At 46.1% G+C, this 14,278-nt stretch overlaps 1 long non-coding RNA gene across 1 annotated transcript in view; it reads right to left on the bottom strand.

Moving 5' to 3' along the window:
* Positions 1 to 14,278, bottom strand: part of LOC143517724 (uncharacterized) — a 137,023-nt gene that overhangs the window by 44,238 nt on the left and 78,507 nt on the right. The gene's annotated exons all lie outside the window — the stretch shown is intronic.

Below are 14,278 nucleotides of genomic sequence, written 5' to 3'. Positions count from 1 at the left end.
GTGCTAACCACCACACCACCGTGCCGCCCACACGCTGGACCGGCACAGTCCTCCAATCGAAATCGCTACCTGGCGAACGATCGCGATATAATACTTAATTTTAGTGCTGTCAATTCCAGGTGCCGCGATTAAAAGTCCTCACCAGGATTTTTTAAAAATCCTCACCCCCCCCCCCCCCCCCGCTCAACAATTAAAACTCATCGCCGCACCCCCCGGGCTTGACAATTTAAATTCGCTATGCAATCCATGTCTCAAAGGTTGCCGACCCCTGCTATATACTATACTAAGGTACATCTGTAGTGTATAAACATCCTTATGTAGTTAAACTTTACAAGGTTAAAGATATTCCTATTATCACTGGGGAAATTCACGAAAATGTACATTTTCTTAGAATTCTGTGTAAAAGTATAAAATAATAAGTGGATTTTTAAAGCAAGGCTTAAAAACATGTTTTCACTTTTGAAGAAATTAGATGTTCAAGGGCTCGTTCCACTCTGGACCGCTGCTCACCAGTGGTGTCTTCATGAGTGGTGTCCTTGCAGACTGTCCGTTAAATCTACCCAGTAGAGCTGTGTAGAGAGTTGGCTGGTGATGTCCCTGTAAGCCCTTACGTCCTGTGGAGCCACGTCGTCTGCACATACCCGCAGTCCGATCACCTCAGGCTTTCACTCCACGCCCACATGGAACTTAATACCCCTCATTAATAATTCATTATAGCAAATTGTTGTGGCATCTCTATGTGTCAGTAAAGTAAACAGTAAATACACGAGGAGCAGGATGATATTGATTGCTGTTTTATTTGGAATTTGCCTAAATGATTAATGAAGGTCAGTGATTAAAGTTTCCTCTTTGAGCAGACAGGTCTGTGTGTGTTTGCTAGACTGCACTTGGGTAACATCTGTCTTCAGGCGTGTGTGTTAATTAAAAAAAGTAACGCCAAAACAAAGGAAGCCTGAAGCACACGCACCAATCAGCGTTCGGTCCAGTGTCAATGCAACTGCATTCAGGGAGAACAAATCCCTACATGACAATGGCAAAAAACTGTAACTCGACACGTAACCCAGGACCTCATCTGAATGAAATTCTTTGAAGTAGTCGAAAAAAAAAATGACTCCGATTTCAAGAGCCTACCTCAGTCAGATCAGATTTGTTCTTCCCCATCCAATCTAAAGAAACACGTAGTTGAGCTATTTTCAAAGACCGAGTGCTCATTTTCTTTAAGGATAAATCAAAATAAGTCATTAGCATTGAATACATGGTTAGTTACCTACCTAAGTAAGCTACTGCTAGTACACAACCTAAAACTGCCTTAGCAACGCACTCGCATGTAGCTAGTTGTTACCTAGCTAGCTAGCTAGTTATGTGTTTTGCCATAGTTCATAGAAGCTTCCAGCTAGCGAAATGAATGGATATTTTCAAAATAATAACCATTCGAACATAGCACTTCACGTTAGAAAACACATTCTATTTTGACCAGTGGGGAACCGTCAGGGCCCTCTACGCCCTCTCAGAGGGCCTAAAATATTCTTAAAACATATATATAATTATCCAATTTTATTTTATCTACTTACAGTTTTACAATCGACATCTAAAAAATTACAAAAATGTAAGCAAATAAATTATTCACCCATGTCTATTCAATCTGTGTTGGAAGGTGAGGGGTTAAGTGGAAGCCTGTGAGCCTGTGTCTCCCCCTATCAGCACTGTGATGCCCGCTGTTCGTTTACAGAGGGCCTGGCAGTTATAATTTAGCGCAATACCACTTTTAAATGACAGTAAAATTGACCAATCATATCTTCCCTCTTAGTGGGCGGGCTTAACTGTATGATAATTTCCGCCCGCTGTGGCGATGCTAGCTGTCGTTAGCACCACCGCTAGTTAGTTTCAATTTAGTCCTTTGACATCCTTATTTACATATTCCGCTTCCGAGAACCACGGAGCTATGAAAACTTATTTTGTTTGGAAACTTATTTTGCTTAACAAGTTATCTAGTACAAATGTTATTGTTTATTGCGTTTCTAAAGCTATACTGTCATCTCGGTTTTTTCTTTATTCTTTATTGCAGTTTATTAGGAGAGGAAAAAAAAAATTCGGGGGGGGGGGGGGGGATGTAGCGGGCCCAGGTTTAATGGTCACGGTTCGCTACTGATTTTGACAGGTTTTACATGCAGAGAATGGTGCTAAATATTTACTTTCTGAGACTTTACTTTCAGTACTTAAGTACATTTGAAGGCCAAAACCAAGACTAAAGGGAGGACTTGTATACCACAGACATCCCAAGTCTCCCGGATGCTGCGGGACTCTCCCGCATTTCGGTAGTGTCTCCCTGATACCCGCGAGTCACATATAATCTCCCGGAATTCAGAACGAGTGACCCACGCAAACGCGCACACAGGCGACAGACTTTTTTCTCTAATCGCGAGTGGGAAGGAGAGAGAGGGGTTCTGATTGGCCTGTTCTCCGCTCAACAACTTACTTATATTCGCCGCCACCCCCCCCCCCCCCCTCCGCTCAACAGATTAACCTCCGGGGGGGGTAACCTCCCTGAAATCAACTTTTGCAAATTAGGGTGCTTGATACCAGGGTGCGAATTATACAATGATAATTGGGGGGGTCAAGTTTTTTTCGGGGTGTAAATTTCACTGCATTTTTTTTGTAGTATTTAACATTATATGTGAGAAGTACATTTAAATGTTTTGACCCCCCCAAATTATTGGTTTTGCCCCTTTAGGGGGGTTGATGCCTTAAACGGGGGGGGGGGGGGGGGGGGGGTCTGACCCCCCCAATCCCCCCCGTAATTCGAACCCTGCCTGATACCAAGACTAAAGGGAGGACTTGTACACTAAGACTAAAGGGAGCACTTGTACTGGAGTAAAGTTGTTCCTTGGGTATCTGTACTTCAACTGAAGTAAGTGGTTTGTGTACTTTGTCCACCACTGGGAAGGAACTCACATTGTATCAACCTGCTTGCATGGCTCACATGTAGTGCTCAGAGAACAGCAGACTGATGGCCATATCCTTCTCTATTTCACCATCTTCCTGTGACTTTACAGCATCTCCCTTTGGTTTTGTTTCTCTGTCCTTCTCTTAGGTGTAGTGAACTATCAGTGAAGCTTCTTGTCCTTCTGTAAGTGAACTTTCAGCTGAAGGCAGTGAAGTGAAGCTGGGTAAAGGATTCTGTGTCTTGTGTTTGTGAAGCGGTTTGACCATATGGAGGACGTGTCCCTGACACTGCGGCTAGAGGGACACCAGTGCTCAGGGCCTCGGGACGAAGGACACGGCCTTCTGGGGAATTAGACACATGGAGTCCTGCTGAGACTAGTGTGACTTTATGTCTCTCTCTCTCTCTCTCTCTCTCTCTCTCTCTCTCTCTCTCTCACACACACACACACACACACACACACACACACACACATCCATACTCATACATGCACAACATGCTCACACATTTTCACATGCACAAATGTACGAACGCACACACTCATATGCACACATGTATGCAGATGTACACGTGCACGCTCACATGCACTGCAGATGTACACGTGCACACTCGTATGCACACGTGTGCAGATGTACACGTGCACATGTTCACACGCATTTGAAAATATATTGTACAGAAATATAGTAACCTGTCTTACATTATGCTGTATGATGTTTTACTAACCCAGTTCAATTCATGTTACAAATTCATTAATGACATTCATCTGTGTGTTTGTACTTCAATAAGAGCAGGTGCTGAAATGTAAAATAAAGGCACTGCAGCCTCACCGCTACTCAAAAGCCACACTTCACCTTCACAACACAGTGTTCAGTTACAGAAAGTGTCCTGTAGAGGGCGCTGGCAGTATGACTGAGTCTCTATGTTGACGTTTACATCACTGGTGTGATTCATGCTTTTAACAACTCTTCAGAGATACTGCCAGTGAAGGTCACATAACCCATTCCCTTAGACATTCTACTGCCCTCTCCTGCCCCTCTCCACGCACCCCACCCTCTCCTCCCTCACTTCTCTTCCATTTCATCATTCCCCTCTGCCCTGTCCTCAGGGGTATCAGCACACTGGTGGCAGCTGCCAGTGTAGACGCCAAGCCTCGCCACCCCAACCACGTCAGAAACCGTTGAATAAACAATTAAACAATTACATGTGGACCACGATTCGCTCAGAAAGACTAATACCGCTAATCCGACTCTGCGATGTTACTGGCTGAGAAATGTTTTGTAAAAGACCCAGAGCTCGTTTTTCACACTCTTGTTGCCTACAGCAACACTTCATCTGTCTGTGTAGACCTGCTTCCTGGATCAGTCTCGGGATATAGCGTGACCTCCGGGGAGTCATTCATGTAATTGCTATTCATGTAATCGGATGCAGAGGAGTAATAGGTCTTTGGTCTCCACGTAAACAGAGATCTTCCCAATATAGCTCAGTGCACTGTGACCACAGGCCCGCGTCTCCATTCATACGTGACGATGCTAATGAGGATTAGAGTCACATTCAACCTTTATTACTCTTAAAGTGAACACACTGTGCCTGATTCCACAGATTAAACCTGCTTTCATTAAATTAACTTGATATAATTATTTAATAATAGTTTAATTAAACATTTTATTCTTAATATAAATATGAACACAATGCTTCAGCACAACTAGTTCCATTATTTCTAATATTAAACAAGTACAGCAATGTACCAATAAAAAAAAATCATCTTAAAGCGTATTTTTATTCCTTGGCTTTTACCCCAGCATGTGACCTTTTATCTGGTTTAATGGATACATAATCACATCTCAACTCCAATCAACTCAGCTTTATTTATATAGCACTTTATAAACAGCCATGGCCGTGCCAAAGTGCTGTAGATAGGATACAATCAGTTAAAAGAACATAGCACAAGGTATGTAACCACCCGTGAATATAACATGTTAAGAAATAATACAGTATAAAAACTAGATAAACAAAAAAACCCTTTTAAAAACTATTTAATTAAATCACATATTCTGCAAATGTAGCTTTGTCCTAATACACTAGGTGGTGCCACACCATGGGTTAAATCCTGCAGCCACTGCATCTTCTGTGTATATGTACGAATGAGTGTGTGTGTGTGTGTGTGTGTGTGTGTGTGTGTGTGTGTACGTGTGTGTGTGTGTATACGTGTGTAAGTGATTGCGTGTGTGTTTGTACATCCTCATTCATCCCTCCTTTCTCCACTTGCTGTCGAATATTTACAATAAAAAGGTCAAGGTAAGATTTTCTTTCTAAAATTCAATTTGATATATAATTTGACACAGATATAAATGTATACAGATTGTGTCCCATGTGAGGTATTTTTAGATATGTCTGAGATCCAGCTGGAGGTGGTCAGGCGTGTGAACCAGGTCCACGCTGGTCAATGGCCTCTCCATCTTCTACTCTCAACCTCTACATCTGAGCCTTTGGTGTTTGACCTCTGACCCCTGCCAGCACGCTGAGTAAGGAGAACTTCGCTTTGCCCTCTCAGAAAGTCTCACCTTTGTGTGCGTGCGTGTGTGTGTGTGTGCGTGTGTGTGCGCGTGTGTGCGTGCGTGTGTGTGTGTGTGCGTGTGTGTGTGCGCGCGCGCGCGTGTGTGTGTGTGTGTGTGTGTGTGTGTGTGTGTGTGTGTGTGTGTGTGTGTGTTTGCAGTGGCCAGCTGGAGCGCGTGGTCTCTGTGGCACGCTGGGGTCCTGGGGGCAGTGCTCACAGTAGGAAGGGTGAGTGCACAGAGGAAATAATCAGACAGACTGTGCCAGGAAGACTTGACCAAGGAGGAAGTGACCTTAGAAAGACAAAGGAACACAGACAGTCAGAATAGAGCAGAATACTTCTGCAGTGTGTGGAAACATCAGAAAGAAGAAGACAGAATCAGCTAAAGCACCAGCTCAGCCAATCAGCAGCCTCAGCAGACAGGGCGAAGCAAGACCATGGGAATATGGCTGAGAGTGGACACACCCAACATCACTAAAGCTCCCCAACTGAAGCTAACAAGCAGGGAGTGTAAACAAAAGAGTCCAGCTGAGACGGGTGGTGGCGTCATTACCAGGAGCCGACAGCAGGGGGCAGGGTGGATCAAAAGCAGTCCTCAACAATAACAGAAACCAAACTCTCAAAGCAATGAGTGAAGAAGCTATCAAATTCCTCCGGCTGAACAGACATCCTGAGACAGACGGAGTTGGAACAGGTGCAGATAGGTTGTGGTCCTCACACACACACACACACACACACACACACACACACACATATAAAATGGGAGAGAGACTTGGAATTGCACCCCTATTGTATCGAGGATATTCTGGGTTTCACAACGTCAGAAAAAAAGTCATAGGCTTGACTTTTTTCTTTCCTCTAAATACAGCACGTCTCTCTCACGCAGAACAAAGCCTGGTCACACAATACAGCCACGGTGTCCTCTGTGTACCAGTGAAACAGCAGACGCACGCCCTTAAAGTGCTGCTGACAGGTGTACACCTCAGCCTAGCTTCACTCACTGTGTACCTGTTACACTGGTCAGTGTGGGGAGGTGTACTGGTCCATATGTGGAGGTGTACTGGTCCATGTTGAGAGGTGTACTGGTCCGTGTGAGTAGGTATACTGGTCAGTGTGGGGAGGTGTACTGGTCCATATGTGGAGGTGTACTGGTCAGCGTTGGGAGGTGTACTGGTCCATGTTGGGAGGTGTACTGGTCCATGTTGGGAGGTGTACTGGTCAGTGTGGGGAGGTGTACTGGTCCGTGTGAGGAGGTGTACTGGTCAGTGTTGGGAGGTGTACTGGTCAGTGTGAGTAGGTATACTGGTCAGTGTTGGGAGGTGTACTGGTCCGTGTGAGTAGGTATACTGGTCCGTGTGAGTAGGTATATTGCTCAGTGTTGGGAGGTGTACTGGTCAGTGTTGGGAGGTGTACTGGTCCATGTGAGTAGGTATACTGGTCAGTGTTGGGAGGTGTACTGGTCCGTGTGAGTAGGTATACTGGTCCGTGTGAGTAGGTATACTGCTCAGTGTTGGGAGGTGTACTGGTCAGTGTTGGGAGGTGTACTGGTCAGTGTTGGGAGGTGTACTGGTCAGTGTTGGGAGGTATACTGGTCCATGTTGGGAGGTGTACTGGTCCGTGTGGGGAGGTGTACTGGTCCGTGTGAGGAGGTGTACTGGTCCATGTTGGGAGGTGTACTGGTCAGTGTTGGGAGGTATACTGGTCCATGTTGGGAGGTGTACTGGTCCGTGTGGGGAAGTGTACTGGTCTGTGTGAGGAGGTGTACTGGTCCATGTTGGGAGGTGTACTGGTCCATATGTGGAAGTGTACTGGTCCGTGTGAGGAGGTGTACTGGTCCGTGTTGGGAGGTGTACTGGTCCATGTTGGGAGGTGTACTGGTCCGTGTGAGTAGGTATACTGGTCAGTGTTGGGAGGTGTACTGGTCAGTGTTGGGAGGTGTACTGGTCAGTGTTGGGTGGTATACTGGTCCATGTTGGGAGGTGTACTGGTCAGTGTTGGGAGGTGTACTGGTCCATGTTGGGAGGTGTACTGGTCCATGTTGGGAGGTGTACTGGTCCATATGTGGAGGTGTACTGGTCCGTGTGAGGAGGTGTACTGGTCCATGTTGGGAGGTGTACTAGTCAGTGTTGGGAGGTGTACTGGTCCATGTGGGGAGGTGTACTGGTCAGTGTGAGGAGGTGTACTGGTCCATGTTGGGAGGTGTACTGGTCCGTGTGAGTAGGTGTACTGGTCAGTGTTGGGAGGTGTACTGGTCCATGTTGGGAGGTGTACTGGTCAGTGTTCCGAGGTGTACTGGTCCTTGTTGGGAGGTGTACTGGTCCGTGTGAGTAGGTGTACTGGTTAGTGTTGGGAGGTGTACTGGTCAGTGTTGGAAGGTATACTGGTCCATGTTGGGAGGTGTACTGGTCAGTGTTGCGAGGTGTACTGGTCCATGTTGGGAGGTGTACTGGTCCGTGTGAGTAGGTATACTGGTCAGTGTTGGGAGGTGTACTGGTCCATGTTGGGAGGTGTACTGGTCAGTGTTGGGAGGTGTACTGGTCAGTGTTGGGAGGTGTACTGGTCCATGTTGGGAGGTGTACTGGTCAGTGTGGGGAGGTATACTGGTCCATGTTGGGAGGTGTACTGGTCCATGTTGGGAGGTGTACTGGTCAGTGTTGGGAGGTGTACTGGTCAGTGTTGGGAGGTGTACTGGTCAGTGTGGGGAGGTGTACTGGTCCATGTTGGGAGGTGTACTGGTCAGTGTTGGGAGGTGTACTGGTCAGTGTTGGGAGGTGTACTGGTCCATGTTGGGAGGTGTACTGGTCCATGTTGGGAGGTGTACTGGTCCATGTTGGGAGGTGTACTGGTCCATGTTGGGAGGTGTACTGGTCCATGTTGGGAGGTGTACTGGTCAGTGTTGGGAGGTGTACTGGTCCATGTTGGGAGGTGTACTGGTCAGTGTGGGGAGGTGTACTGGTCAGTGTTGGGAGGTGTACTGGTCAGTGTTGGGACGTGTACTGGTCAGTGTTGGGAGGTGTACTGGTCCGTGTTGGGAGGTGTACTGGTACGTGTTGGGAGGTGTACTGGTCCATGTTGGGAGGTGTACTGGTCAGTGTTGGGAGGTGTACTGGTCCGTGTTGGGAGGTGTACTGGTACGTGTTGGGAGGTGTACTGGTCCATGTTGGGAGGTGTACTGATCCGTGTTGGGAGGTGTACTGGTCCGTGTTGGGAGGTGTACTGGTCCGTGTTGGGAGGTGTACTGGTCCGTGTGAGTAGGTATACTGGTCAGTGTTGGGAGATGTACTGGTCTGTGTTGGGAGGTGTACTGGTCCATATGTGGAGGTGTACTGGTCAGTGTTGGGAGGTGTACTGGTCAGTGTTGGGAGGTGTACTGGTCAGTGTGGGGAGGTGTAGTGGTCCATGTTGGGAGGTGTACTGGTCAGTGTGGGGAGGTGTGCTGGTCTGTGTTGGGAGGTGTGCTGGTCTGTGTTGGGAGGTGTACTGGTCAGTGTGGGGAGGTATACTGGTCCGTGTGTGGAGGTGTACTGGTCCGTGTGTGGAGGTGTACTGGTCAGTGTTAGGGCTCTTTTTGTGATGGCTGCATCTAGATCTAGATAAAGATGCAAAAACAGCGTCATGCTTAAAGCAAATATCACTCTCACATGCACTCTCACTCTCACATGCACTCTCACTCTCATGTCCACTCTCTTGTCCACACTCATGTCCACTCTCACTCTCATGTCCACTCTCACTCTCATGTCCACTCTCATGTCCACTCTCACTCTCGTGTCCACTCTCATGTCCATTCTCACTCTCATGTCCACACTCATGTCCACTCTCATGTCCATGCTAACTCCCATGTCCACATTCATGTACTCATGACGTCATAATTCATCATAATTCTCTATATTCTATTAAAGAATCCTTTCTGTCCTACAAAGTGTGACCAAGGTCGTCCTAATCTTGATCAGCTCATTACTTTTACAATACCCCACAAAAGCAATATGATAATATACACCAGTGCCCGATAAATAATTTAATTTATTTACAATATTCACAATAAACAATTTTTCTCCCAATGTTATCCACAAACTTGGTTTTGTTGCTAAGCAACAAAAAGGCAAAATGTTGCCTACTCTGTGGAGGGTCACATTAAAACAGAATCCAGTCATTATGAGGTGTGTGTGTGTGTGTGCGTGCGTGTGTGTGTGTGTGTGTGTGTGTGTGTGTGTGTGTGTGTGTGTGTGTGTGTGTGTGTGTGTGTGGATTTTACAGTGCAGTGTAGAACGGCTCAGACAATCAGGTTTTAGAACCAGAACTATCTGTTTTCTAAATCTAATTTTCTTTCTCAGTTTCTCACACTCAGAATGGAGGACGAATCTTAATTCCACAAAGGCCTAAACATTTCACATCCTGTAAATGTGTGTGTGTGTGTGTGTGTGTGTGTGTGTGTGTGTGTGTGTGTGTGTGTGTGTGTGTGTGTGTGTGTGATAGAGAGAGAGAGAGAGGGAGAGAGAGTATGTGAGTGTGTGAAACACTGCAGACAGAATCACAGAGGTGAATATAGTAGGGTTCCTATTAGACCTGTGACGGCCAACCTTTCTAAATATTGTGTGGGGATGTGTGCTGAAGCTGAGATTGTCTTGCTCAGCTCTCTTGAATGAAAAATACACTTATACAGTGGGTATTTGTGTGTGTGTGTGTGTGTGTGTGTGTGTGTGTGTGTGTGTGTGTGTGTGTGTGTGTGTGTGTGTCCACATACTATGAAGAAAGCAAAGTATGAGCAATGTAGGTCATTTTACAAACTGTGGTATTTTTGTTTAATAGCTCAGAAGCATGCATGCACACACATACACACACACACACACACACACACACACACACACACACACACACACACACACACACACACACACAAAGACAAAAGTGAACTTTAGACCAATCTAATGATATTAACTGCTTTTTAGTTTAAAGGTTGTGTGTTGACAGCAGTGATCTACATCATGATGAACAGAGCTCCCACTAGTGCCAACACTTCTTCCATCAGTTGATGGTAATGACAGAGAGAGAGACAGGTGTACAGGAAAACAGACAGACAGACATGCACACATGGGACAAAGACAGACAGATACACACATGGGAGATAGAGAGAGACAGATGGACACACATGGGGGAGAGAGAGACACAGATGAACACACACGTGTGGGGAGAGAAACACAGATGCACACGCACACAGGGAGAGAGACAGATGCATACACACATGTGGGGAGAGAGAGAGAGAGAGACAGATGCACACACACAGGGAGAGAGTTTTCTTTCACTATTTCTCTATAGAATAAATAGGTGAGACAGTATCATGGCAGATGACAGGTACAATTTGTTTACTTAACACCCATCTCACCAAAACACACTCTCTCTCTCTCTCTCTCTCTCTCTCTCTCTCTTTCTGGTTTGGGGGTAGCTTAATCAGAAGTATGGCACACCAGGAGTACAGCTACAGGAGTCTGTGTGGTCAAACACAGTGGTCAGCTGTGGTCAAACACAGGATATGAGTCAAAAGATCTCTGTCTGGATTCACGTCTGGGACCAGAACGAGGTTAGGGTTAGGGTTAACCCTAAACCAGAATAGGTGGCTATGGCATCCAGACTAATTTGTAGTCACAGATGTTGGACAAAGGCTGGAATGCAAGGAATTCTGGGTACAGAGTTGAATTGTGAGAATTCTGGGTACAGGGCTGAATGGAGTTCAATGAACTGATTGATTCAGATGTGTGTGTTGCCTGTGTGTTTTGAATATTTTAACAACACTTCTTTGTTCTTTCTGTTTCTCTGGAGAGAGAGAGCTTTGAGTTCAAAAATACAATCTCGACACAACACACCAACAGTGCTGCTACAGCAGAAGTGAAAGATTTGATAGATGGAGATTATAGATACACGTAGCTATGTTGGAAAATGATGCACAGAAGGGTAACCAAAGTTTAGCAGATAGAAAGTTTGACAATTTACATCTCTCTCTCTCTCTGTATCTCTCTGTCTCTCTCTCTCTCTGTATCTCTCTGTCTCTCTCTATCTCTCTCTTGCTCTCTCTGTGTATCTCTCTCTTCTCTGTATCTGTCTTTCTTTCACTGTCTGTCTCACTCTCTCTGACTGACTTTCACTGTCTCTGTCTCAGTTTCTCTCTCTGTACTTCTCCAAGTTTTCTTTCTTTGTCTATCTCTCTTTCCTTCACTCTCCCGCTCTCTCTGTTTGTATCTCTCTCACTCCTTCTCTCTCTCTTGGTCTCTTGAGAGTCCTGGAGCTCCAACCACTCAGAATAACTGCAGTAGGTTAGACTTGTTTAGTTACAAGAGTCAAGAAACAAAAATAAATCTCTAGGTATTGTGTGTGTACTATGCATGTTCAGAACAACAGAAATTACTTTCTTGTCTAACAGGTTGGTGTGAAGGGACGATAAGGACCGAGATTATGACAACACCAACCAACTTCCTAAAAAGCCTACACGTGTGTGTGTATGTGTGTGTGTGTGTGTGTGTGTGTGTGTGTGGGTGTGTGTGTGTGTATGTGTGGGTGTGTGTGTGTGTGTGTGCGTGTGTGTGTGTGACAGAGATGGGGATAGAGCGAGGCAGAGAGAGAGACTCAAAATAACAATTTTACAGCCACCTAAGCATATTTAGAGGAGGGGGAGAAAAAGTCAACCCCCACATAAACCACAACCCCACATTAAACCACACCCACACTTAAACCACAGCCCTCATAAACCACAGCCCCACATAAACCAAACCCACACAAACCACACCCCCACATTAAACCACACTCCCATTTCTCACACCCCTGCTGAAACAGCTATGTTTACCTTTGACTGTGCGTTCACACCGAAAGCGATAAAATCGCTCTCCGTCGCCGAGTCGTCCAACATCACGCCTGCATGCAGCACGTGACAGATATGCAAATCACGTTTTTAAAGCAGGACGCAGTATTTATTTTAATCTATTGATTACAGGACACACGATTATAAAGGAGTGCGTGTATAAAACATAGTGTGTGTATAAAACACATATAGTATATAAACCTAAAATGTTTATGTATTTTTTTTACTTTTTACCCCAGACCCGAAGATCAAACAGGAATTTAAAAAATCATAACCAATAATAGGGTATACGCTAATTTATTGCAGATATTTTTTAACAAATGAACAGTATTCCCTCCAAAAATAAACATCGTAAAGTGCGGGACATCCAGAGACAGCCACTATTAATCTCTCCTCCATTTTGCAATCGGAACAAATAATCAGTAGGAACCAAAGTCAGAGGTGCGGTTTCGGAGGAGGGTGCAAACATACTTTCTGATTGGTAGTCGCCGCCGCGCGTCACTGCTCATTTGCATAAAGTTGAGCCAAGCTCAACTTGTTCGCGTCGCTCGAATCGCTCACTTCGCGTCGCGCCGCTGGGTGTCGCTCACTCTCATTGAAAATGAATGACTTCCGGTCGCCGTGTCACTCTCGTCGCTTTCGGTGTGAACGCACAGTTTGATACTCCACACTGACGACTGCAGGGAAAAGCCGGGTTTAAGCCTGGTTAAAGCCTGGTTTAAGCCTGGTTTAAGCCTGGTTTAAGCCTGGTTTAAGCCTGGTTTATACTCGACGCGGCGCGAGGGTCCGCGCGGCGAAAATGACGTAATCGCTGTGGCTCCGCCCGTGCGCGAGGGCCTCGCGCGCTGTCGCGGCGCGAGGTCGTGCACCTCTCGAATTTTGTAACTTCGCGCGCGCGCCGCGCTTCAGCGCGATGGACAAAGTCATGTTTGCCGGGTTCATACACCTATACAAGGTGGAATTAAAGCACTTGTACGTCACTTTAAAGGTCCATTTCAATATTTTCCAGCACGTTAAACTTAATTAAGTTAAATATTTATACATATACTCGAAATGAATCGAAATAATTCGCTTTTTTATCACATTATTTAATGGTTGTTTATTTTCAAAACGCCCAATCTTAACGTCTTCACGTTCTCTCATGTTTCGTCCTGGAATTACAAGAGGCTCGTATTTGTTAACGTAATTTCAACATTTTAATGTACTTTAGCCTAAATTCCAGCACTTTTCAAACCTGAAACACAAAGCAACATTAAAATGCGTCAGGTAAATGTTCATTCCCTTTTTTGAGGGGTGTTTCTTTATACTACCACATATAGTTTCGGACAACATTGCAAAGTCATATTTATGTTTGATGCCTGGTGTATATATACGGTCTCTGGTCAGGTAAAATGTTCTTTCACCGGTTTTGCAGAGGTTTTTTATTCTCCACTGCCACCTATCGCCACCTATCGTTTCGGAGAACACTGCAGCGACGCTCGCGACGTTCGCGAAAGTATAAACGCCTACACCGCTCGCGCAGGGTCGCGCGAGGTGGGCGGAGCCGCGCGCTACAGTCACTCGCGAAAGTATAAACCAGGCTTTATACTTGACGCGCCGCGAGCGGCGCGAGGGTCCGCGCGGCGAAAATGACGTAATCGCTGTGGCTCCGCCCGTGCGCGAGGGCCTTGCGCGCTGTCGCGGCGCGAGGTCGTGCACCTCTCGAATTTTGTAAAGCCTGGTTTATACTTTCGCGAGTGACTGTAGCGCGCGGCTCCGCCCACCTCGCGCGACCCTGCGCGAGCGGTGTAGGCGTTTATACTTTCGCGAACGTCGCGAGCGTCGCTGCAGTGTTCTCCGAACCGATAGGTGGCGATAGGTGGCAGTGGAGAATAAAAAACCCCTGCAAAACCGGTGAAAGGACATTTTACCTGACCAGAGACCGTATATATACACC

Source organism: Brachyhypopomus gauderio, chromosome 6 (assembly GCF_052324685.1).
Source record: "Brachyhypopomus gauderio isolate BG-103 chromosome 6, BGAUD_0.2, whole genome shotgun sequence".
Lineage (NCBI taxonomy): Eukaryota > Metazoa > Chordata > Actinopteri > Gymnotiformes > Hypopomidae > Brachyhypopomus > Brachyhypopomus gauderio.
Note: the sequence above shows the minus strand (reverse complement) of the source record. Positions and strands in the feature narration are given on the sequence as shown.